This window comes from Ambystoma mexicanum, chromosome 1q (assembly GCF_040938575.1).
Source record: "Ambystoma mexicanum isolate Mex_15411 chromosome 1q, UKY_AmexF1_1, whole genome shotgun sequence".
Taxonomy (NCBI): domain Eukaryota; kingdom Metazoa; phylum Chordata; class Amphibia; order Caudata; family Ambystomatidae; genus Ambystoma; species Ambystoma mexicanum.
In genome coordinates, this window is record NC_090922.1 from 1,417,736,470 (window position 1) to 1,417,761,587 (window position 25,118).

At 49.8% G+C, this 25,118-nt stretch overlaps 1 long non-coding RNA gene across 1 annotated transcript in view; it reads right to left on the minus strand.

Moving 5' to 3' along the window:
• The window catches only part of LOC138522430 (uncharacterized), a 242,055-nt gene that overhangs the window by 191,799 nt on the left and 25,138 nt on the right, over window positions 1-25,118 (minus strand). Inside the window, exon 2 of the long non-coding RNA XR_011283313.1 lies at window positions 19,956-20,136. This is a non-coding gene — a long non-coding RNA (uncharacterized lncRNA). The remainder of the gene's footprint in view (window positions 1-19,955; window positions 20,137-25,118) is intronic.

Sequence of the window (25,118 nt, forward strand, 5' to 3'; positions counted from 1 at the left end):
GTCATGCATCCATGGCATGCACAAGTCACAGACACGCAGGTCAGCCACACAGACATGGCTACCACATATGTACCTGGCATCGGCACCCATCCCTCACCCCCACCCATGTCCCGGTACAGAGACTGGCATGCTCTCATGTTCAAAATCTGCATAGGGATCCCCATGCGGCATTTGAACACATGCAACAACCATGTGGGCACACATCACATGTTGCACATGCATTACCATGATGTCCATGCACACATACATGCATACATGGCCTATGGCACACATACAGGCAAGTATCATAGACCCAGCACACAGCAACATGCCCTGTGTCACACAGTAATGCTTGGACACTTACCGCTCAACTCCAGACGGGCCTCCCTCTCAAGGATCTGGGCATGGAGCGCTGGGCGTACGCGTTCCAGGACCCTCATCTGGATGGAACTCATGCGGCCCCGGCCCCCCTCCACGAGGCGCCGGGCCTTCACAAGGGTCCTGGACCTCAAGTCCTCCCAGCGCTTCTTGATCTTCTGCACGTTGCGGGTTGCCACCCCCTCCGCGTTGATGGCAACCACACAGTCGGCCCAGATCCTCTCCCGTCCATCCTTGCTGGCGCAGGACGATCCAAAGAGGGCATCATACTGCCCCAGGACATGCTCCACCAGGACACCAACTTCGGTGGCAGTGAAGCTGGTGCCCCTCTGGCCTGGGGTTGCCACTGGTGCCAGATGTGGAAGTGCCCGACATGGCAACCCCAGAGGCAGGTGTGGTAGGGCAACTGGGTCCTGGGGCTGGGCTGTGGAGCGATGTAATCCCAGTCGGGAGTCTTCAGTTCCAGCAGGGGTGGACACAGCAACTGGACCCCTGCAGATGGCTGATGTGCAGGCACCAAATGGCAGGGCACGGTGGCAGCAGGCAGGCAGGCAGGCAGCAGCAGATGGCACGTGGGAGGCTGCTCGGGGCACGGGGGGCAGTAACTCGGCCTTCTGGGCAGGAGCGTGGTCTTCCGTGTGTTTTCGCGTGGCCAGCTTGATACGGAGTGATTTGGCACGTGAAAATTCGGCACGTCAGCGTGAAATCCGAGGAAAGGCCCTTAGCGCGTAAGCGCGTAAGCACGCATACGCGATTCTATTGGTCCAGAGTCCCTCAGCGCGTAAGCGCGTATGTGACGTGACCCGCACGGGTGTTCCCCACCCAGCACGTGATGACGGAGCACACGTGTAAATACTGCACGTCAGAGTGTCATCGCGTGTAATTGGACAAAAGTGCACGTACACGCGATTGGCCTATGTACGTGTATTTCAGGGGTGCGCGGGCACTTACACACGCAAGTACGTCAGCGCACCTGTATCCCGTTGTGCGTGAATTTCCACACGCTATTGGACTGGGAACTGGATTCCAGGGGTGCGCGGGTCACACGCTCGCCTAGAACACGCGCAAAGCATGAATTTGCGCACTTTAACAATAACAAGCCAGACGCCAGGATGAACATACCGTTCCTAGCAGCAGTGGCAGTGGGCTACCAAAGGAGGAGGAGGAGGATAGTCAGGGCCAGAATATTCACACCCAGAACCAGCCTTTTCGGGATGCCTGATGACCAGGTGTATGGAAGGTACAGGTTTCCACCACACATAATACTGGACCTGGTGAGTGAGTGGGAGGATGACCTCACATCACCCACCCTGTGCTCCCAAGCACTCAGCCCCCTGGAGAAGGTCCTCAATGTACTGCACTTCTTAGCCACTGGATCATTTCAGCGGACAAGTGCCATAGTGGGTGGGGTGTCACAGGCCACCCAGTCACGCTGCCTACACCAGGTCTTGAACATCATCAATGCACGCCCATCAGTCCGCAGGCACATATACCTGCCCAGAACACCTGCAGAAAGGCATGCTGCCGCCCTGGATTTTTACGGTGTGGCACGATTCCCCAAAGTGCTAGGTGCCATCGACTGCACCCATGTGGCTCTACGTCCCCCCAGGGCATCTGAGCACATCTATAGGAACCGCAAGCACTGGCATTCCATCAACGTGCAGGTAGTATGTAATGCCAAGGGAATCATCACCTCAGTATATGCCAACTATCCCGGCTCCACCCACGACAGCTTCATTTACCGAATGTCCACCCTATGCCGGGACCTAGATGCTGGGCGGCATGGCGATACATGGCTGCTTGGTGAGTATGTATGCCACTGCACATGCATGCATGTTGGATACTGAGCAAGGTCACAACCCCACCAATGATACCAATCACCACCTCCACAGGGGACAGTGCCTACCCTCTCAGCCCCCACATGATGACGCCAATTCGGAACCCCACCACGCCACCCGAGGTAAGATTAAACACAGCCCACATTACAACCCGGGGCATAGTGGAGCGCACATTCAGAGTGCTAAAGTCACGCTTTCGCTCCCTTGACCGTTCTGGCGGGCAGCTGTTATATGCTCCCCCAGTAGTGTGCAGGATCATAGTGGCAGCATGTGTCCTGCACAACGTTGCAACACGCCGGGGCCTGGCCGTGGACATGGTGGTGGCCCCACATCCCCAACCACATGCACAGCCGCTGCGCATGGGAGGGGGAAGGGCACGTGGGGAGGCAGCCCGTACACAGCTAGTGGCTATTTACTTCACATAGAAATCACACCCCTGTGGAGTGCACACTGCCCTGGCACATTCCATCTGACAATCAATGATGACTCAACCTGACACTGATCCTGAATGTCTGGAGAATGAACCGTGAATACCATATCAGCCTGAGATTGTTCACCTGGAAGTGTCACAATGTGTGCATCCCTACCCACACAGACACCACCAATGCAGTTTTGTGGAGTTACACATTCAAGCAGCTAAAAAGAATACCCACTTGCAAAATGCAACAAGAGGACAGTGCCATGTCAGCCAACCCAACCCCAGCACCGCCACACGACACACCGTGCCATGTCATGCTATTTGCAGGTAAACAAAGTAATCCCCACAACATGACACTAGTGTCACTATGTACAGTGTCCCTATTAGAAACCTGCAACACCTGAAATGCTCACAGCAATGCCGGACCAACAACATACTTGAGCACGTACTACCATTAACATGACATCACAAATTTTACATATTAGTAGTCTCACCACCTGGAAATGCCTGCACTCCCACCACCACCAACTGTGCAGTGTTGGCGCCATGTAGAGTTGTAGGTGCACTGCTGCCAACATGGACCCCATCTCCAGACTAGAGGCCCTTGTGTAGACATGAGGAAGGGACCTGCAAATTGGGAGGTAGACACAGAAGATGAGTTACACATCAATGCAACATGCAGTGTACAACACAACAGCAATATGCACTAGGAATGTATACACAGTATTGACTACAGACTGCCCACACAGCTCATGGGAGTCCAACGTCACTGTGTAATTCACTGTCACTTGGGCACACCCTTTGCAAGCCCATGGAAACGGGAAGCAGGAGGGGTGTGTGTGACTCAAACCCAAGCATCTGAACCGAATACATTACAAGCCTGCATGTGCCCAGCCACAATGCAGCGTATGCCCACAGGAACCACGGAAGCCAGCAAATCGTCCCAAAAAAATAGGGAATAAAATAAATAACAATAAAAATAAGAAACAATCAAAAATGGCCATTGATGGGCCCGGGGGGGGTTGGGGAGGCCACCCAGGAGGTCCGAGGACAGGATGCACACCAGAACCCACCTGCGTGGATCCTGGGAAAATAAAACACCTCCATTGGCTCATGGCCCACACGGCTACCCTGTTGTGGGAGTATCACTGCTGTCGCTATTATCACCCTGTGCAGCTGCATCCGGAGGTGGTTGCACTAAGGGAGGCAGCCCACGCAAGGCCCTAGTCTGCTCCTCCATGGCTGCAAGCATGCGGGTGTGGTAGGTCTGGTTCTGGAGGATGAGTGTGCGGAGGTCCCCATGCAACAACTCACGGGATGCCCGGACCTTCGCCCTTGTTGCCTGCATCTCAGCTGAGAGCGTACGGGTGAGACGCTCCAGCTGCTGTTCTGTCCTTTGGTGTGTTGAAGCCTCAAGCTCAACAAGAGTCGTCCTGAGGTGAAGGAGCTGCTGCCTCAGGGCTACCCTGTGGCCCTGGGACTCAATGGAGATGGCCTCCTGCAGAGTCGCCAGTGCCGCCCGCCTGTCCCTGTTGGACCCCAACATGTCCTCCCTGTGTGACTGGCAGATGGAGTCGGTTGCCTGCTCTAGTCGCTCCATCAGCCTTTCTGGGGGGACAATGGAAGTGGCCACCCTATCCATGGCCTGAGCCATCATCTCGGATGATGCAGCCTGTTGGGTTGCCATACCGTAAATGGATTGCTCCCATGCGGTATTGCCAGGTGGCGTACGGCCACCACGTCGGCGGGCACCACACCTGTCTGGGGCAAGGCGAACTGCGCCTTGCTGTGCCGGCACTGCCTGAGGCTGCATGACTGCATTCCCCCTCTGATCTGCTATTCCAGGAACAGGATCAGATGTCACGGAGTGTGACCCTGCATCCGTAACCACCAAAGGCGTAGCTGCCAACACTGACATCCCCATGGAGGGTTCTGACCCTGGTGCAGGTGGGTGAGACAGAACAGAATCCCTCCCTGGAACACTCACCTGCGACGGCACGTAGGTCTCATCCGAATCAACACCTGAGTACAGCTCGGGGGAGGTGCAGCCAGAGACACCCCTTCAGAGCACGACCTGCAGCACTTGTGGGTTCTCCCCCACCACCACACCACGTCCCTCACTGGTGGTTAGTTGGCCCTCGGACCCCTCCTGGGTCTGCACCATCTCCACAACCCCAGCAGTATCAGGTGCGTCTTCCCCTGCAAAGACATGAAAACAAAGAAATGGAAACAGGCATTAGCACCATGGCACACAATGAGGGCTGAGAAGCAAGAGAACCAGTACTTGATTGACACATGTCCCACATGACTAAAACCCTCCCATGCATGCACTCTTACTGCGTATGAAGTGCAGGCAAATGGCACACACTGATGACACCAAGATGGAAAATGAACACATTTTCTGCATGCTGCCTGGCAGTGGCATCACACATTGGCCTGTGATTGCCAGGTGAAACACACATGCCATCGCACAGATGGCATGTACCATTGCTATTGAGTGAAGATGGAGAGGAGGGCAGCACCTATTCATTCAGTCCAGTTCCCGCATGTAATTGCTTTTCTAATTCTAACAGGTCAGATTTTTCACCTGGAGCTGCCAGTCTGAAATGGTCCAATTGCACAGGGACATGTGTGTACAAATGATATCCAGGTAACAAAGTCACTCCACTTCACCATAGCCATGTCAGACATGTGACTAGTGGACAGCGACATGGCTAGTAAAAGTGGGGGAATGCAAACAATATGACTGAATGAACAGTGAAAAATAAGCAACTATGTTGTGGCAAGGTGACACTTCAAGGGCAACTGACGTGCAGTTGGGCTAGATGTCTACTGTTGGCAGAAGGGATACTGCTATGGCCAAATGCAGCTGCGCAGGAAGTATTGCATGAAGCACATGGCTGACCCATACGACTCAGGCGCACACACTCTCACCTGGCACACAAACAGAAGCCCTCACACACACACCATGCACATGGATGACACACACATGCATGTGCACTCACCGGACAATGCCTCGTAATCAGCCAGATCTCCCACGCCTTGGATCTGTTCCTCCGTGACGTAGGTCCCAGCGACTGACTCATGTGGAGTGAGTTCCATGTCTGCTACTGGAGACCCACCTCCAGTCACTAGAGTTGCGGCATGACTTGAGGCCAGCTTACTCTTTGCCCTGCGCTTTAGGTCATTCCAGCGCTTATAGCAATCATTGGCTGTGCGCCTCACGATTCCAAGGGCACTTACGATGTCCGCAACGGTCTGCCAGTGTGCCTGGCATTGTGCAGGTGTGGTCTTGGATCCTGCAACAATGACCATCTCGTTGTCATGTCCGGACACATACTCGACAAGTGCATTCAGTTCGTCATCCGTGAAGCTGGGCTTCCTGGACGGGCCGGACTGTGTAGCCGTGTCTGGGGCATCAGCCTGTGCCGGACGAGCACTCTTCCTCTTCCGCTTGGAAGGTGGTGGTGATCCTGAGTGTCCTGCGCCGCTCTGGACACTAGGGGCAGGAGCCCTGGTGGACTCTGTATCAGGAGTGTGGGATTGCACACTCAGCATGGGAGTTGGTGCAGGCATTGGCTCTAGTGTGATGGTGTCATGGGGAATGTCAGCAGCATGGACTAGGACCGACACTGTCCTGGCTGGGTGTGTGAGGGCTGGGGTGGATGGAGCCGCAGCTGCCCCTGCAGCCTCTCCGCCCTGCCTCCTTGGTGCAGCTGATGACCTTGCTGCCCCAGATCCACGTGGCATGATGGCATCAACGTGCACCAGCGCACGTGTCGTAGCCCTGCTGACCTGGAAGTCAGCCATGGAGTCAGCCAGGTCTGGTGCCACAATGGGCTGGTCCAACAAGGGCTGAGCATGGATGGTGTCAGCCACATCAGCCTCTACGGGAGGGGGGAGGGGGAGAATTATGGGTGCCCGTGACTGGTCCTCCACACATGGGGGGACAGGCTCACCCTGCAAGTTACGACCACGTCCCCTACCGGATCCACCACGGCCACCACTTGTGGCTCTTCCACCTTTGCCACCCTTACGGAATCCTCGCCTCCCAGCCATGGCACTGATGTTAATGTGCCTATGGGAGTGGATGTAGACTATTGTCCTGGGCAATTGGGGGTCAAAGGGGTTGGGTACCAGATGGTAATTGTACCCTAGTGCTCTAGCAAGGCTGAATGTAACCCCTGGGGAAAGATGACGGGTCACGCAACGCACAGGAGGCCCAAAAAAGGGAGATGACGTGCACGCAACCCCTCCTAGACCACGTGTGCAGAAAGAAAAACCTGCACTACGCTGTGGCACCCAGTAACACAAGAATGAACGTATGCGTGTCACACGCAGCCTAGAATGACCTCTGAAGGGGTAGGCTACACACGGGGCAAGCACAGATGTTGGATACGTGCGTGACTCACCGTCTGCCTGGTAAACAAGCGTGTAAAAGGAGCACGTTTGGTTGGCCACACCCCCGCCAAAAGAAGATTTGTACGCTGTCTGAGGAGACAGGACAACAGTAGAAGGGAACACTGTTTGAGGGAACAGGCCCAGGTAAACCAGTAAAAGAGAAACAAGAGAAAAAGCTGTCAGAGGTAACAGGGAATACGAACTTGAAACTCTGTGAAGTAAATCGCGTGTGAAACGACAAGAAGTACAGAATTCACCCACTCGCTCTCCACGAAAAGCACGTACAAGGAAAACGTGTTCTACACGTACCTTTTATACAGGCCCACACGTCCAGCGTCACTTACGCGGCGTGTACGCGCTAGGGCCATTTCCACCAATTACATGCTTTGTCACTTCTGCGTGTAGGGCCATTTCCACCAATCACATGCGATTACACTCTGACGTGCAGTCTTTCCACGTGTGCTCTGTCATCACGTGCTGTGTGGGATACACCTGTGCGGGTCACGTCACAGACGCGCTTACGCGCTGAGGGCCTTTCCTCACACTGAATACCACGCTCCTGCCCGGAAGGCCGAACTACTGCCCCCCAGAGCCCCGAGCACGCTCCCACCTGCTGCTGCCTGACTGCCTGCTGACCCTGCACTGCTGGGGGGTGGGGGTGGTGGGTGACATGGGTTGGGGCCTGCTGGCAGGTGCCCCACAGTGCGTGGGGGTTGTGGGAGACATGGGTGGGGGCCTGGTGGAGGATGCCCCTGGTGGCTGGGGGGTGGGGGTGGGGGGAGACATGAGTGGGGGCCTGGTGGAGGCTGCCCCTGCACTGCTGGGGGGTGGGGGTGGTGGGAGACATGGGTGGGGGCCTGGTGGAGGCTGCCCCTGCACTGCTGGGGGGTGGGGGTGGTGGGTGACATGAGTGGGGGCCTGCTGGCAGGTGCCCCACAGTGCTTGGGGGTGGGGGTGGTGGGAGACATGGGTGGGGGCCTGGTGGAGGCTGCCCCTGGTGGCTGGGAGGTGGGGGTGGTGGGAGACATGAGTGGGTGCCTGGTGGAGGCTGCCCCTGCACTGCTGGGGGGTGGGGGTGGTGGGTGACATGGGTGGGGGCCTGCTGGCAGGTGCCCCACAGTGCTTGGGGGTGGGGGTGGTGGGAGACATGGGTGGGGGCCTGGTGGAGGCTGCCTCTGGTGGCTGGGGGGTGGGGGTGGTGGGAGACATGAGTGGGGGCCTGGTGGAGGCTGCCCCTGCACTGCTGGGGGGTGGGGGTGGTGGGAGACATGGGTGGGGGCCTGGTGGAGGCTGCCCCTGCACTGCTGGGGGGTGGGGGTAGTGGGTGACATGGGTGGGGGCCTGGTGGAGGATGCCCCTGCACTGCTGGGGGGTGGGGGTGGTGGGAGACATGGGTGGGGGCCTGGTGGAGGCTGCCCCTGCACTGCTGGGGGGTGGGGGTGGTGGGAGACATGGGTGGGGGCCTGGTGGAGGCTGCCCCTGCACTGCTGGGGGGTGGGGGTGCAGGGGGACATGAGCAGGTGTGCAGGGTAGTCCCCTGTTTTGTGGGCTGCCTGCAGGGGCCATGGAGGGTGTACAGGGAACACCTGTGAGGACCCACCCAGCCTAATCGCGTGTGATAATTCCCACGCACCCCTGCAATACACGTACCAAGCCAAATTGCGTGTGAGAATTCCCGCGCACCCCTGAAATACACGTACCCTGCTGAAATCACGTGTAAAACTTCCCGCGCACCCCTGAAATGCATGCGCCCAGGCTATTCGCGTGTGGAACTTCCCGCGCACCCCTGAAATACACGCGCCCAGGCTATTCGCGAGTGGAACTTCCCGCGCACCCCTGAAATACACATAGCACGCTGGGAGACATGAGTGGGGCCTGGTGGAGGGTGCCCCTGGTGGCGGGGGGGTGGGGGTGATAGGGGACATGAGTGTGGGCCTGGTGGAGGAGGCCCCTGCACTGCTGGGGGGTGGGGGTGGTGGGTGACATGGGTGGGGGCCTGGTGGAGGCTGCCCCTGCACTGCTGGGGGGTGGGGGTGGTAGGAGACATGGGTGGGGGCCTGGTGGTGGGTGCCCCTGGTGGCTGGGGGGTGGGGGTGATGGGTGACATGGGTGGGGGCTGGTGGAGGCTGCCCCTGCACTGCTGGGGGGTGGGGGTGGTGGGAGACATGGGTGGGGGCCTGGTGGAGGCTGCCCCTGCACTGCTGGGGGGTGGGGGTGCAGGGGGACATGAGGAGGTGTGCAGGGTAGTCCCCTGTTTTGTGGGCTGCCTGCAGGGGCCGTGGAGGGTGTACAGGGAACACCTGTGAGGACCCACCCAGCCTAATCGCGTGTGATAATTCCCACGCACCCCTGTAATACACGTACCAAGGCAAATCGCGTGTGAGAATTCCCGCGCACCCCTGAAATACACGTACCCTGCTGAAATCGCATGTCAAACTTCACGCGCAACCCTGAAATGCATGCGTCCAGGCTATTCGCGTGTGGAACTTCCCGCGCACCCCTGAAATACACGCGCCCAGGCTATTCGCGAGTGGAACTTCCCGCGCACCCCTGAAATACACGTAGCACGCTGGGAGACATGAGTGGGGGCCTGGTGGAGGGTGCCCCTGGTGGCGGGGGGGTGGGGGTGATAGGGGACATGAGTGTGGGCCTGGTGGAGGATGCCCCTGCACTGCTGGGGGGTGGGGGTGGTGGGTGACCAGGTGGAGGCTGCCCCTGCACTGCTGGGGGGTGGGGGTGGTAGGAGACATGGGTGGGGGCCTGGTGGTGGGTGCCCCTGGTGGCTGGGGGGTGGGGTGGTGGGTGACATGGGTGGGGGCCTGGTGGAGGCTGCCCCTACACTGCTGGGGGGTGGGGGTGTTGGGAGACATGGGTGGGGGCCTGGTGGAGGATGCCCCTGCACTGCTGGGGGGTGGGGGTGGTGGGTGACATGGGTGGGGGCCTGCTGGCAGGTGCCCCACAGTGCTGGGGGGTGGGGGTGGTGGGAGACAGGGGTGGGGGCCTGGTGGAGGATGCCCCTGCACTGCTGGGGGGTGGGGTGGTGGGTGACATGGGTGGGGGCCTGGTGGAGGATGCCCCTGCACTGCTGGGGGGTGGGGGTGGTGGGAGACATGAGTCGGGCATGAGTGGGGGCCTGGTGGAGGGTGCCCCTGGTGGCTGGGGGGTGGGGGTGGTGGGAGACATGAGTGGGGGCCTGGTGGAGGCTGCCCCTGCACTGCTGGGGGGTGGGGGTGGTGGGTGACATGGGTGGGGGCCTGCTGGCAGGTGCCCCACAGTGCTGGGGGGTGGGGGTGGTGGGAGACATGGGTGGGGGCCTGGTGGAGGCTGCCCCTGGTGGCTGGGGGGTGGGGGTGATGGGAGACATGAGTGGGGGCCTGGTGGAGGCTGCCCCTGCACTGCTGGGGGGTGGGGGTGGTGGGAGACATGGGTGGGGGCCTGGTGGAGGATGCCCCTGCACTGCTGGGGGGTGGGGGTGGTGGGAGACATGGGTGGGGGCCTGGTGGAGGCTGCCCATGCACTGCTGGGGGGTGGGGTTGGTGGGAGACATGGGTGGGGGCCTGGTGGAGGCTGCCCCTGCACTGCTGGGGGGTGGGGGTGCAGGGGGACATGAGCAGGTGTGCAGGGTAGTCCCCTGTTTTGTGGGCTGCCTGCAGGGGCCGTGGAGGGTGTACAGGGAACACCTGTGAGGACCCACCCAGCCTAATCGCGTGTGATAATTCCCACGGACCCCTGTAATACACGTACCAAGCCAAATCGCGTTTGAGAATTCCCGCGCACCCCTGAAATACACGTACCCTGCTGAAATCGCATGTAAAACTTCCCGCGCACCCCTGAAATGCATGCGCCCAGGCTATTCGCGTGTGGAACTTCCCGCGCACCCCTGAAATACACGCGCCCAGGCTATTCGCGAGTGGAACTTCCCGCGCACCCCTGAAATACACGTAGCACGCTGGGAGACATGAGTGGGGGCCTGGTGGAGGATGCCCCTGGTGGCTGGGGGGTGGGGGTGGTGGGAGACATGAGTGGGGGCCTGGTAGAGGCTGCCCCTGGTGGCTGGGGGGTGGGGGTGGTGGGAGACATGAGTGGGGGCCTGGTGGAGGCTGCCCCTGCACTGCTGGGGGGTGGGGGTGGTAGGAGACATGGGTGGGGGCCTGGTGGTGGGTGCCCCTGGTGGCTGGGGGGTGGGGGTGGTGGGAGACATGGGTGGGGGCCTGCTGGCAGGTGCCCCACAGTGCTGGGGGGTGGGGGTGGTGGGAGACATGGGTGGGGGCCTGCTGGCAGGTGCCCCACAGTGCTGGGGGGTGGGGGTGGTGGGAGACATGGGTGGGGGCCTGGTGGAGGCTGCCCCTGGTGGCTGGGGGGTGGGGGTGGTGGGAGACATGGGTGGGGGCCTGCTGGCAGGTGCCCCACAGTGCTGGGGGGTGGGGGTGGTGGGAGACATGGGTGGGGGCCTGGTGGAGGCTGCCCCTGCACTGCTGTGGGGTGGGGGTGGTGGGTGACATGGGTGGGGGCCTGCTGGCAGGTGCCCCACAGTGCTGGGGGGTGGGGATGGTGGGAGACATGGGTGGGGGCCTGGTGGAGGCTGCCCCTGGTGGCTGGGGGGTGGGGGTGTTGGGAGACATGGGTGGGGGCCTGGTGGAGGATGCCCCTGCACTGCTGGGGGGTGGGGGTGGTGGGAGACATGAGTGGGGGCCTGGTGGAGGCTGCCCCTGCACTGCTGGGGGGTGGGGGTGGTAGGAGACATGGGTGGGGGCCTGGTGGTGGGTGCCCCTGGTGGCTGGGGGGTGGGGGTGCAGGGGGACATGAGCAGGTGTGCAGGGTAGTCCCCTGTTTTGTGGGCTGCCTGCAGGGGCCGTGGAGGGTGTACAGGGAACACCTGTGAGGACCCACCCAGCCTAATCGCGTGTGATAATTCCCACGCACCCCTGTAATACACGTACCCAGCAAAATGGCGTGTGATAATTCCCATGCACCCCTGTAATTCACGTACCCTGCCAAATCGCGTGTGATAATTCCCGCGTACCCCTGTATTACACGTGCCCTGGCCAATCGCATGTAAGACTTCCCCCGTACCCCTGTAATACACGTTCCCTGGACAATCGCGTGTTGAACTTCCCGCGTACCCCTGTAATACACGTTCCCTGGACTATCGCGTGTTGAACTTCCCGCGTACCCCTGTAATACACGTACCCTGGCTAATCGCGTGTAAAACGTCCCGCGTACTCCTGATATGAAGGTTGCCCGCTTTGCGTTCCTTGTTTGGCAGCCCTGGAAACTGGTCCAGGGTTAGCGCAGCCCTTTGCGATGATTTAGCGATGTTGATGGCTTTTCCTTGCACGAGGGCGTTCTTGGGGGCGTTACTGGCGCTGCTGCAGGGTCGCTGCGATTCTCTGCGCCACGGCTGGTTTGGAAGCATGGAATCCATGAATACGCTGTGCGCGGAAATCGGTTTTAGCGCACGTGCCTGGCGCACACAATCGCACGCGGACACTCTGAGCCAGCCGCTTGCGACACTTTTCTGCGAAATTCTATGAATTACCCTGTCAACCTCTTCCTAAGCTATTAGGAGTGGAACTTACATTCTCCACAAAGGTGAAAAACCTTGGCTGTATTTGGCAAGACAATCTGGGTAGTGAAAGCCAGGTTGGAGCCAAAGTAAAAGCAATCTTTTATTCCCTGCGGCTCCTACGACAAACACTTCCCTACATTCCACAGGAAGACTATCCTCAAGTAGTGGGTGCACTTACGAATGCTCACCTGGACTACTGTAATAGTTAACTGGTGGGCATTCCGAAAAAATAAATCAGCAGACTGCAAAGAGGGCAGAATGCTGTGGCCAGGCTGATCTATGGGCTCAAAAAAACAGCCCATGTTTCATTTTTCTGCCGTCAACTCCATTGGCTATCAGTTGAGGACCGTATAACATTTAAAATAGCCTGTCTGATTTTCAAATGTCTGAATAATATGGCACCAGACTATCTTAAGGAAATGTTTAGATATTATCAACCATCAAGACCCCTTCGCTCAAGTGACCAAGCACCATTAATCATCCCACATCTACGTTTGTTTCTAGAGGGGATAGAAGATTCTCGGTGTATGGTCCCAGACTTTAGAACAGTCTACCCAGGGAAATACGGAATTCAGACACCCTGCTTGATTTCCGGAATGCCTTAAAGACCTTATTGTTCAAATAAAATGTGCCCACTGGATAATAATTAGATCTTTTTCTTGCTTTCAAATATACTTAAGAATATACTTTGTCCTAGCCTTCCTGAGTTATTAATATGATCTGCGCCATTATAGGTTAGGTCCGTTTAGAGTGCGTTACAAATTCCTCAAATCAAATCAATCTAAATTAGGAGAATTGCATATTAAGGAAAGTGAATCACAGATGGTTAAAAAAACTCAAAGAATTGTGTAATAACACCATTTATGCACATATTGAATCAATTGTAACTAACATAGTTTGGTATGTCTCAACGAGGGGTTACCAATCTCTATGGTAAATTTAATTCTCGGATGTAGCAGATTAAGATATTCAAAAAATTATAACAAGTCATCCCTCGTACCGCACCAAATACCAAAAATGTTGTCAATTCATCTTTTCCAGGTGAGGATATATGATGACCATACCGGATGTTATAGAACGTGTTGGCTTTCAAATCGAAACATAAACGTGTTGGCATAGTACGTGGCCATCAATGAGCCCATCGATGTGCCCAAAATTTGAAGATAGTACTTCCCTTGGAATCTAAAGTAACTGTTGTACAAAATTAGATTTAGTAATTCCAGTACAAATTGTGCATTGCCCTTCAACCCGGGACAATTCAAGAGAAGCCATTCAATTGAGTCGATACCCTTGTTGTGAGGAATTGAAGTGTACAAGCTACACACATCCAGATATAGTAATATACAGTCTGAATTTAGTGCTGTGAAGTCTTTCAAACCGTTCAAAAAGTCAGTAGTATATTTTAAATAAGTTAGTGCTTGGATTAGTGGTTGAACAAGCCTATCAATGTACACTGCTAAAGGATCAAAACACTTTCAGTTCCCGCGACGATGGGTCTTAGCGGGGGGTTCTGTCTGTCCTTATGGATTTTGGGTAGGCTGTAAAGTACAGGCGTGATGGGATGATGGTTAAGAACTGATGAGTCTTATCACTGATCCAATCGTTATCTTTAGCCTTGTCAAGTATCTTGTTAGTCAGAGTCTTGATCTCTGGTAGAGGGTCTCTGTCAAGAATGATGTAAGTATTGGAATCATCAAGAAGCTCTAAACATTTTCCTATGTAGAAAGATGTGTCCATCACTACATCACTACTATATTTCCCCCTTTGTCCCTGGTTTAATTGTTAAGGCTTCATTTTTAGCTAAGTTCTCAACTAGTTCCAATTTGCAATTCTTTATGTTGACAGGTGTGTTCCTTTTATAGTTAATTCTACTGAAGTCAGCAAGAACACTCTTCTCAAATAAGTTTAGAACCGAATTCTGAACATGTGGATCAAACACACTTTTAGGACACATTTCTAGTACATCTTCATTAATCACTTCTGGTTCCATTTCCATCTGGGAGTAAAAATATATTTTGAGTCTCACTTTTCTCAATAGTCTGTGCAGACAGATTTTCTCTTGAAAGAGGGAGGTATTACATGTAGGGACAAAGGAGAGTCCCTTGTTGGGTATGTTGAGTTGTTCAGTTGAGAGCGTCTTACTGGAAATCTTAACCACCAGATTATTAGTACTCACTTGTTCCTCTTTTTTGTGGGTTGTTTTCTTGCCTCTCCTGGCCTTTCTCTTGTGCCAAAAAAAACACCAGTAGTTTCAGTTTCCCTATTCAATGGAGATGTTGGGTCCCTAGAAGACGCAGTCTCCTCAGGTTCATTACGTTCACCTGGTTGCTGGGGTACTGGTTTCTGTATCGGTTCTCCAACACTGCTGTCGCTACTATTACTTAAGTTAGATGAACCCGTATTTTGTGCTCTATTACGGTAAAGGTTTCTTTGGCTATAATATTCTTGCCAATTATAAACTATGTCATTCAAATAAACAAATGTATCTCTTAAATTTTCTTAACTTTCTTTGTTCAATTTTGGATTTGTAATTAGATAGTTTGAAGTTAATATCTACTAATAGGTCAGAGAGATCTTTTGACGATTTGAATTTTGATAGTTGGCCCTTCAAGGTTGTAATATCTGTATCAATACTGGAAAGTGATTTAGACAGTTCCTCTATAGTTAATAGCATCAAATCCAGTGAACATTTATTCAGAATTTGGTCCCATCTTGTACGAGGGATGACTTGTTATCATTTTTTGAATATCTTAATCTGCTACATCCGAGAATTAAATTTACCATAGAGATCGGTAACCCCTCGTTACACTTCCTTGATGTGAATCTGATGATTGCTGAGAGTAAAATCATCACCTCAGTATATCATAAACCAACGGACACCAATAACTTACTCCATTATTCAAGTTGCCATACAAGGGCAATGCTCCAGAGCTTGCCTTACAGTCAGATCTTGCGGCTGAAGAGAATCACTTCTGATCCAGAAGTACTTGACAAAGAATGTACTGTGTTAATTGATAAATTCCAAGAAAGAGGATATCCCTCTAACATTCTTGATGACGCTAAAAATAGAGCTTCCAATGTGACACAATTGGATCTTCTAAAACCTAAAGCACATGTTAAGGAAACACTGCTTCTTTTTATATCTAAATTTTCAAGACAAAGGGCCTCATTACATGGTAGGCGGTAACTATGGCGCTGTTAGCGCCATGGTTGCTGCCGGTATTTTACCGTGTCCGCCTTGGTGGATGGCAGAATTACCGCCCTACTCCAAGGTGAGCAGGGGCGGTAATTCCCCATTCACCAAGGCCCTTCCCCATTCCCATTTTTGCCCACATAGGGCATAATGGCAATGGGGAAGGCGGTAATTATGGTACCGCAAATTGCAGTACTGTAATTAGCACCAAGGTCCCTTTGCGGCACCCTACTTTGACGTCTGGTAAAACCAGCCGTTAAAGCCGGTTCCCGCAAAGGGAACTCGTAGTAAGGCGGTAAGGGTTAACGGTCACCGGTAGCATTACCGGTGACCGTTAACCCTTACCGCCTTCCGTGTAATGAGGCCCAAAGTTTCCAAATTTCTAAAAGCATTAAGAAACATTGGAGCATCTTGCACAACGATTCAACTCTGCATAGGCTATTTCCCACAGCCCCCATGATGTGTTTTAAAAGGGGTAAGTATATCAGGTATAAATTGTTAAAGGCTGAGAGGGTACCTAAAGACAAACAACAGAAACTTGGAACTTTTCCCTGTTTGGGATGTACACATTGCAATATTGTTATCAAGGGTAACACAGTGACCCACCCGAGAATCGGTAAAAAAATCAAACTTAGAGACTACTCGACTTGTATGTCATCTGGGGTAGTCTACATGATTAAATGCCCATGTGGGAAATTATATGTTGGTCAGACAAAAAGATCAGTGAAATTGAGATTGACTGAACATAAATCGAATATACGCTGTAACAACCAACATTCACCTGTGGCAAGACACTTTAATCTACATAAGCACACTATCACGCAATTGAAATTTCAGATTTTAGAGGTGGTGAAACGTCCCCCAGAGGGGGCGAATACCAATCACTTTTGCTACAAAGGGAATCCTACTGGATTGACATGATAGACTTAATCCATCCACGTGGTCTTAATGAAGACTTTTCACTGAACTGTTTCTTGTAAGGTTGTATAATGCTGCTACCTGTTCATGTATATAGAAAACATGTTTTCTTGTCATTATGTGTCTACTTTTATGGTGTTTAAGCTATGTTTTGCTTCTTAGGTCCTATGTACCTTATGAGACATACCAAACTATGTTAGTTACAATTGATTAAATATGTGCATAAATGGTGTAATTACACAATTCTTTGAGTTTTTTTTAACCATCTGTGATTCACTTTCCTTAATATTCAATTCTCCTAATATGCATATGTGCATATGATTTCACAGATTAAAACATGAATTCCTTCAGATGTGGACCTATACACTCTGATTGTCCAGTACTGCCCTGTATTGAGTTTAATTCTATACATTGGAAAATCTAATTACTATTTCATATTTTTTCTATTTTTTCTATTCCTTACTTCTGTCTGAAATATATTATTTTTTCATTTGGCTATTTATGCCTTGGCATTCGTAATTTGATTTTACTTTCTTATTTTCTTATAACTGAATTCTTCTCCAGTAACTAAATACCACGACTGGAATCTTCTTCTTATTTCGAGAATATTGCCCCCTTTTTTGCACTTCAAGTTCCGTGCTCACAGATTCTGTCAATCGAGTTTTGATACTTCCATCATGGAGGACTTTGCATCCCCATGAAACTAGTCCACCTTCTATGTCCAATTCTATTGCTTCATGAAGCCTTTAGCAACATGGCGCTGGCTGTCTCTGTGACAAAGGACTTAGACGCCATTTGGCGATGCCTGCCATTCACATCACGTCCACATTCAGGAAAGGTATTTGCCGATGCCTGCCATTCACATCACGTCCAAATTCAGGAAAGGTATGTGTCTAGTCGAGGACTCCGTCGTACATACTAGGGACCTTCTACAAACTATACGTTTTTGATTTTGATCATGTTCCTTTACCTATAGAACCTGCACGTCGGAACAGAGATTAAGTACCTTATGTGTGTATCTGAAATCGAGACGCTTTCGGCAGTTGACTCTACATTCACCCTTGTGCGCATGATTGATTCTCGCCACCATCGGTATGCAGATTTAGCTTTTCCTTTTCCTATTTTCTTTAAAATAATTTTGATAATCAATGTTCTATTTGTCTTTAATTTTGATATATTTCTTTATGGTTATTTTCCAGTGTAACCAGTCTTGTTAACTGTGACTTGAGGGACCTTCCCACAACGTTATTGATCTTCGGACTCTGGAATACTGCATTTTAGTGTGTTAACGATATGTGTTGAGACTCCTTGAACGCCTGACTTTTTCCGGTAAGGCCTTCTACATTTAACCCACATTGAGGGATTGCCAACTATTAACTCCTTGTCCAAGATTAGGAGATGTATGCCCCCTGTTTATATGATCAGTTTACACCTTTGTATACATACTCTGTAGTGGCACGTGCATTTATCTACCCGCCTACATATTATTTCTTTCTTAGATCTGGCCTTATCCTTGGCTCATTAAAGTTCTTTTAAACACGACTGACCTATCGAAGCAGATATCAGCCGCTCTTGCTGCACTAAGATACACACTTAATGAGTCTCGACCCGGGTGATTCTTTATTCACTCCATCCCTACAGGTATGTTACTATCTGTGCTTTTGTGACTTTCTTGGCCTTTTTAAGAACTTTGAAACATTTTGCTTTCTCTTAAACTATTGCTCTACGTATACTCTACAATAGAGTGCCAGCACAAGGAATCTATGGAGTAGTATTAGTCTACTTGATTGGAGCTAGTTTTAAAATCACTGGTACCAACAAATATGTTGTGGTCTAATCAATCAATCTGAACTTTTGATAATCTCTAGAATGTGCGGGATGTTATTCATCGACGTGGGCCCACTGTGGGACAATCATATACAAATATTGATGTTATGTGAATATTCTAGTAGACCTTGTAAACCATGTATAATAGGGATCAAGAGTTATGTTCAGGGTGAACATCTGTAAATATTAAGACTATTACTCTATTGGACTAATGTCGACATTTTGATAAGTAAGCCTTTGATGCTCATGATGAATTTGATGTACTTTGTGTATACTTTGTAATGATTTGCCTGTAATGCTTAAATTATTTCTTCCCAATAGTCTGTATTGGCCATTGAAGAAGGGGAACAAACTTTTCGAAACGTGTTGCCTCTGAAAATGGACTTTTCCCCATTACTTCTGTGCATATTTACTAATGCTGGATTGTTTGCTTGTTTGCGAATTTATTATCTTCTAAATCAATTATATATAAACATTTTTTTCCCAAAAAATCTTTGTGTGTGATTATGTCATTACTTTCTATACTTAATGTATATAAATACATTGAATCTCTAAAGATGTTTTAGTAATTGGCTTTTGGCCAACACCAGAGAATGTGTAGGGTGACGGGAGGATTCCTAGGTTGAATCTTCATCACTTCTTTGTTTCTAAACTTCATACTGGATTCCATAGAGAAAGGGTGGTCTAGGGCGACAATATCGGGGAAGCTGGCAGGTATTGCATTATATGGCAAAGGGTTTGCGGGGTTTCAGCCTAGTGGTGGGGAGATGGCGAATAGGATGCTGGAAGGATGGGCAGGGGAGAAATGCAAGGGGGAAGATGGGAGAAGGGCAGTAACAGCAGATTTGTTGGGGTGGTTGTGTGAAGCTGTTGGGGGAATATGCTGGTCTTGGTTGGAGAGGGACATGTTCAGATCATGCTTTACTTGGTTGTTTTGGGGGATTTTCCTAGTGTCAGAATAAGTATGAGGAGATGGAAGAGGGGTTGCGGGCTGAGCTGGGAGCATGTCTTGTTGCCTTAGGCCATTCCCTGCCCCTAGCCAATGTAATCCCTATGGCTAATCCCACCCATTCCTACCCATCTTGGACCTCTTTGAGCTCGTCCTTGGAAGCAGCCATCTTGGATGACTGTCTCTAAGGAAGCTCTCTGGATACAAACCGAAACTAGTGGCCATCTTTGAATGATTAACAGCAGTAATTATTTCTGTCCCTTCTGCGTGTCATTTCCTTGTTTTAAAGTGTGCTGTGGGTGGAACGGTATTATAGTAAAATGTCAAAAAACAAATCCCGAAGTACACAAAACTGCGTATGTTCTGTGCTCGAAAATATTGAAAATTGTGCATGCGCTGCTTTGATGTCCTCCGTTGCATATGGCACCCCATTTCTCATGTTCCCTCAATGAAAGCCAAGAGACGTGTCAATAACAGCAGTATACCTGGCTTCGTTGAACTCCCCTGCTCATTTCCATACAGTGTCATTCACCTGATGTGACAGACTGGCCGCGAGCTGCAAGCTGCGAAGCACACCATTTGTTATGGTCCCTCAATGAAAGCCATCAGATGAACCAGCTTCTTCTTTGTGCCTCGTGCTCTGCTCCATCTGTTTTATCTTTGAATCTAGAAGCAGAGAGAGAGAGCAGGAAATGTCATCTTATAGCAAGAACGACAACAAGGGAGTCAAGGATGGGGGCAAGAGTTGAAGGGGTATGGGTATCCTGACGGTCTCTGAAGACCCTCGCGCATGGAAACATGGCACAATCACCATACACAAACTGATACGCCAGACACGAGGTTCAGTTCCCAGAATCTAGGGTTTATTGCAAAGAAAATAGTGTCAGTCAGCTGACTGGATCTCACGTCTCGCAACATGTGTCACCCAGACCTCATGAGACGCGAGAGTGCGAGCATTCTCCAACAGTTACATATATACAAAAAGACCATCATACAATCAGTTTGTGACACATCAAAACCGGCCATAATGTATCTTCCTGATCAATGGTTCAGTGATTGACAATTATGACGAGTATGACACCTTGTAAGACATTAATTTAGCAACAGTTGCAATTTGCGAAGGCGCAGACAAGATTCTTTGTAACAGAGAACATAATGCTCTTGTTTTGTGAGAAAACTGTGTTTGTAGGAGAGACACATTCCAAAGCATGCTATCTTCTAGTTTCTATTTGTGAGCTAGGGGTCAGCTTGATCTGAGAGGGCCCAGAAAGGGGGGCTGTGAGGAGAATATAATTCATGCCGTTAACAGCCTGTTTTCTACAGTTTCTGCAGCTTCAGCGAGACCAGCTGGCACCTGGCTTGGTGATTAAATGCCTCTCTGCTCACTTCAAACTTGTGAGGGGGGAAACAATGTATTTCTTTCTGGGCTGGTCTCTCAACATGTAACTTGTGGCCTCACTCTGTGCAGGAGCAGAACGAAATTAAATTCAGTTTTGAAAAGCGTTTGAACAGAAAAGCAAGAGAAAGCAAAATGGCAGATTCTGTTGGTGCAAAATGGACGCTCAACGGTTATGCTGATTATTCTCTACGATTCTGTACTGGCGATGCAGGGCATATGATGTGGTTGGTTTTCGGCCAACATAATATACTGTCTATGCTATGGGAGGGTATTTTCTAGACTAACAAACCCTCCTCTTGGCCATAAGACAAACGCATCACCCATACATCGCATCTTCCTCTGACTGTGTATCTAATTCTGAACTATGCATACTACTGTACTCATCATCATTAATATCAATGGACATAACCTCTTTCCAGCTATCACCGTGGCAATTCCCCCGTGCCCCTTCACTCACCAGCACTCGTTTGCATTTAGTTCTAACTTAATGGTTTAATCATTCACCATCACCCTGTCGGCATTTGACTGTTTCTCCTTTCTGTCTGGCACCTCTTGCGCCCTCAATCATTTCTTTTGACTATTGAGCCTATCTTGGTTTTAGGCTTTTGAGGAAGTTTCAATCATTCCTTCTGTGCATTATTTAGTGTCATTGATCTCCAACCATCCCCATTTCGTTTAAAGAAAGAACTCTAGTATTAGTTACTGAATATTTTTGCGACTAATGAACAGCATCCAATTTTAAGTCACTCATGACATGTACGTGGCGATCGCGGTCACGCACGTAGTACCCCGGTCCCTTGTTGACATAATACGTCATATTTGCTACTTAATTGAATTTTCATTTGTGCATTATTTAGTGACGTTTGATCTCCAATCACCCCCATTGCGTTCAAAGAATTAACTTTAGTATTAGTTACTGAATATCTGTGCGAATAATGAATAGTATCAAATTTCAAATCATTCATGACATATACGCGGCGATCGCGGTCATGCACACAGTACCCTGGTCCCTTGTTGACATAATAAGTCATCTTTACGACTTAATTGAATTTTACTTCTGCCGACGTCACTGTGTTGACATTGTATGTCACTCACATGACGTAATTCGTCAACGCCTCCGTCGTCGTCACTTCCGTGACGTACACGGCAGCCTTTAGTATTTCAGAGTGACCCAGGGAAGCATTCGCTGGATTTGTTTCATTCTATTTGTTCCATACTCGATGTACTGAGTAAGTAGTTTCTCCTTTTGCCCGTGGCCGTCAACTTGTGATTCCATTTTCCAATCTCTCATTCATTGTGCTATTTTTGCAGGCAATATATTCGTCCTAGCCAATTGGCGTTTCCTATTGATTTCATTAGTTTAAATACGCCCCTTAATGGGTACGAACCTACCAATCAACATTTTGGTGAGTCTCGATAACTTTCGTTTTCTTTTCATTATTTGATTCCAGGTATTTCCTGGATTCCATCACTAATTTACTTTTGGTCATGTTCCAACAGGATTCTTATACTTATTGGCCATTACTAATTCCTTATGGTAAGCGTATCTTTATTGGTTACACTATCCCTCACTCACCCACATGGTCCTTTTGATACCGTACTTATGGGTTTTCTTGTAACGGGTTCTCTATTAGAATTGGTGATTCCTAAATGGACGCTGTGCTTGGATTCACGCATCTTCTTTAGCACCATATTTATTGACTCTGCAACTTCTGTTACGGGTGCCATCTATATATTTTTTCTTGATGGCCACCGGCACCACTGTCAGTTGGACTACTTTCCTGCATTTACACTACTACTCTTTACTTACTGCACTGTGCTGGTGCGTGATCTGCATGGGCGTTTTGCAGCAGTGTTTGTGGCATCAACGATACTTGAAGATGACACAGTATTAATTATAACTATGCTTATGAATATTTTCCCCACTTTTGTTCTTCATGCTGTGTGCCTATATTTATCCGTAACTGCTGTCCTACCCTCCTTACCTGATATGGTATGTCCTTTATTTATTTATTTCATTTTTTCATTTTACGTGCTGGATTATGCAATATTCTCTTTTTTTTCAAAAAATATGTCTCTTGAAATTGTCTCATACATATGTTATTCAATTTTGTACTTTACATTGTTATACATGCTGATGCACAATGTTATTATTTATTGTTATTCACTTAATATGCTTTTTATGTTACTTGAATGTGGTTTAACCATTCAGCCTTGAAGACGACCCGAGTGTCGAAACACGTGTCGGCTGTTCTTCATCTTATTTCATTAAAATACTGTATCTTGATTGTAGTTTCTTATCTTAATGGTGTTAAGCGCAATTCCCCCCCCTTCATCATATAATTGTAAACTCTTTCATAGTTTGCTTTTCATTATTTGCACTCGTATCTACTTTGGGAGTTCTTTTCTCTGTTATCATGTGTATGCATTCATCACTTATTTCAGAGCAGATAATTGGCAGGTAGTGTATGCAACAACATCATGTCAGGAAGATTCTGAGTACCGTTCCTGAAATTGCAACTAGTTTCCATCCCCATGAGCGTAGTAATTCCCAAAACCAGGAACTTATATTCAGTTCCCAACCACCTGTCGGGGGATGAAGGTCAGAGCTCAGAATGTGTAACTTCTTTATTGCCTCAAAAATACTAGGGGAGGAGTCATTTACAAATACGCAGAACGCGGACTGCCCGATTTTGCAAACACCTCCATGGTCGGTCAAAACTTTATCAAGAGCCATTCTATTCTGAAGTGCCATTAATCTAATTGCCTTCTCTTCTAGGGTCATATTATACAATATATCAGTTGTTCCATTTATCGTTTTTTCTAAAAATTCTCGACAATCTTCTTATATTATACGAGTTTATGGCTTGACCCCAATATGGTATAAATGATTTTGTCTTGTCTCCCGCAATAAATCCTGCTTCATCATCCCGCCGGGGTCTTGATCTCGCTAATTTTGATATATCTGATGTTCTGGAAAGGAATACCCCGGGGAAGAGGATCCCTAAGTAACATGTTCCACCCCAATTTCTAGGTAACCAGGGATAAGCTTTTTCTCCACATACAAAATAGACTGGGTCTCCTACATATATTGGTTCTTCTCCTCTCTCGAGTACTGCAACATTCATGCATCTATCGAATGTCCCTACTGAATAGGAACCTTTCTTTCGTAAGCAAAATGGAACAGTGTGAGGACTGTAATTTATTGTGTACGGGGGGGCATTACATCTTTGTTCCTTACTGGGTTCATGTGAAACGTGATTACAGATGACTTATAAAGCACATACAGTCTGTCTACTGGCCTTACCACCACCGGTTTTATCACTCTTGCGCTGTTATATATGGATCAACCTACAGGTTCCATTACCACTTTCTCAAATTCATCTATATTTGTCCTGTCTAATTGACCTGCGTCACTCTTATTCCACTTTCCATAAAAGAGTGCGCTTAGTGATGCATAGCATGCTTTATTAAGGGGTAATGGCTGTACATAACAACCTATTCCTTTTCCGCCATGCTGGGGTAAATGGGTGCATACCCAGCAGTTAGTCTTGTTCAAGATTGAGTGGGTCATATTCATAATTAAAAAGCAATGTGTTATTACCATAACCTTCACTGTGTCTTTCTTCTATTGGAGGGAGAGTATAAGAGAGTACATGGACTGGACTGTCTGTGACAGATGCTTTCATGGCAGGCAAAAGAGAACTCAATGGATGCACGCTCTCCAAATACCATAATACTGGGATAATGGTACACAAAATACACACAAGTGTTGTAATCATTAGCATTAATTTCTTACAGTAACTCTTTCTAGATTTTTTTATAGTCTCTATATTTATTACATCATCAGCGTTGGTGCAGGAGGGGACAGGCATCGTGCGCGATTCTTCTACTCCAACAATATTCGTCGTGAATACTTCTCGCAGCAGCGCTCATTAAAACACCAATATGTTCGAAGAGGTTAACAAAGTGTTTGGGCCAGTTCTCGGCAGCCTGGATTGCTAAATGTGTGGCAAGATTATTGTGCTTTTCCACATTGCTCAAAAGACTCCCGAGCAAACATCAATTGCCTTTGTACCATAAGCGCCACGCTTGTTTGCACGGGGTGATCGATAAATGGATTTTTATTTTCAAAGATAGCACTGGAAAGCCGCGTTTCAGAGCTCCCAGATTGGTACAGCCCCCACGCTCCACTTCCCTAGGCCTCCGATTCCCAATTCATCCGTGATGGGAATAGAGGCAACAAAAA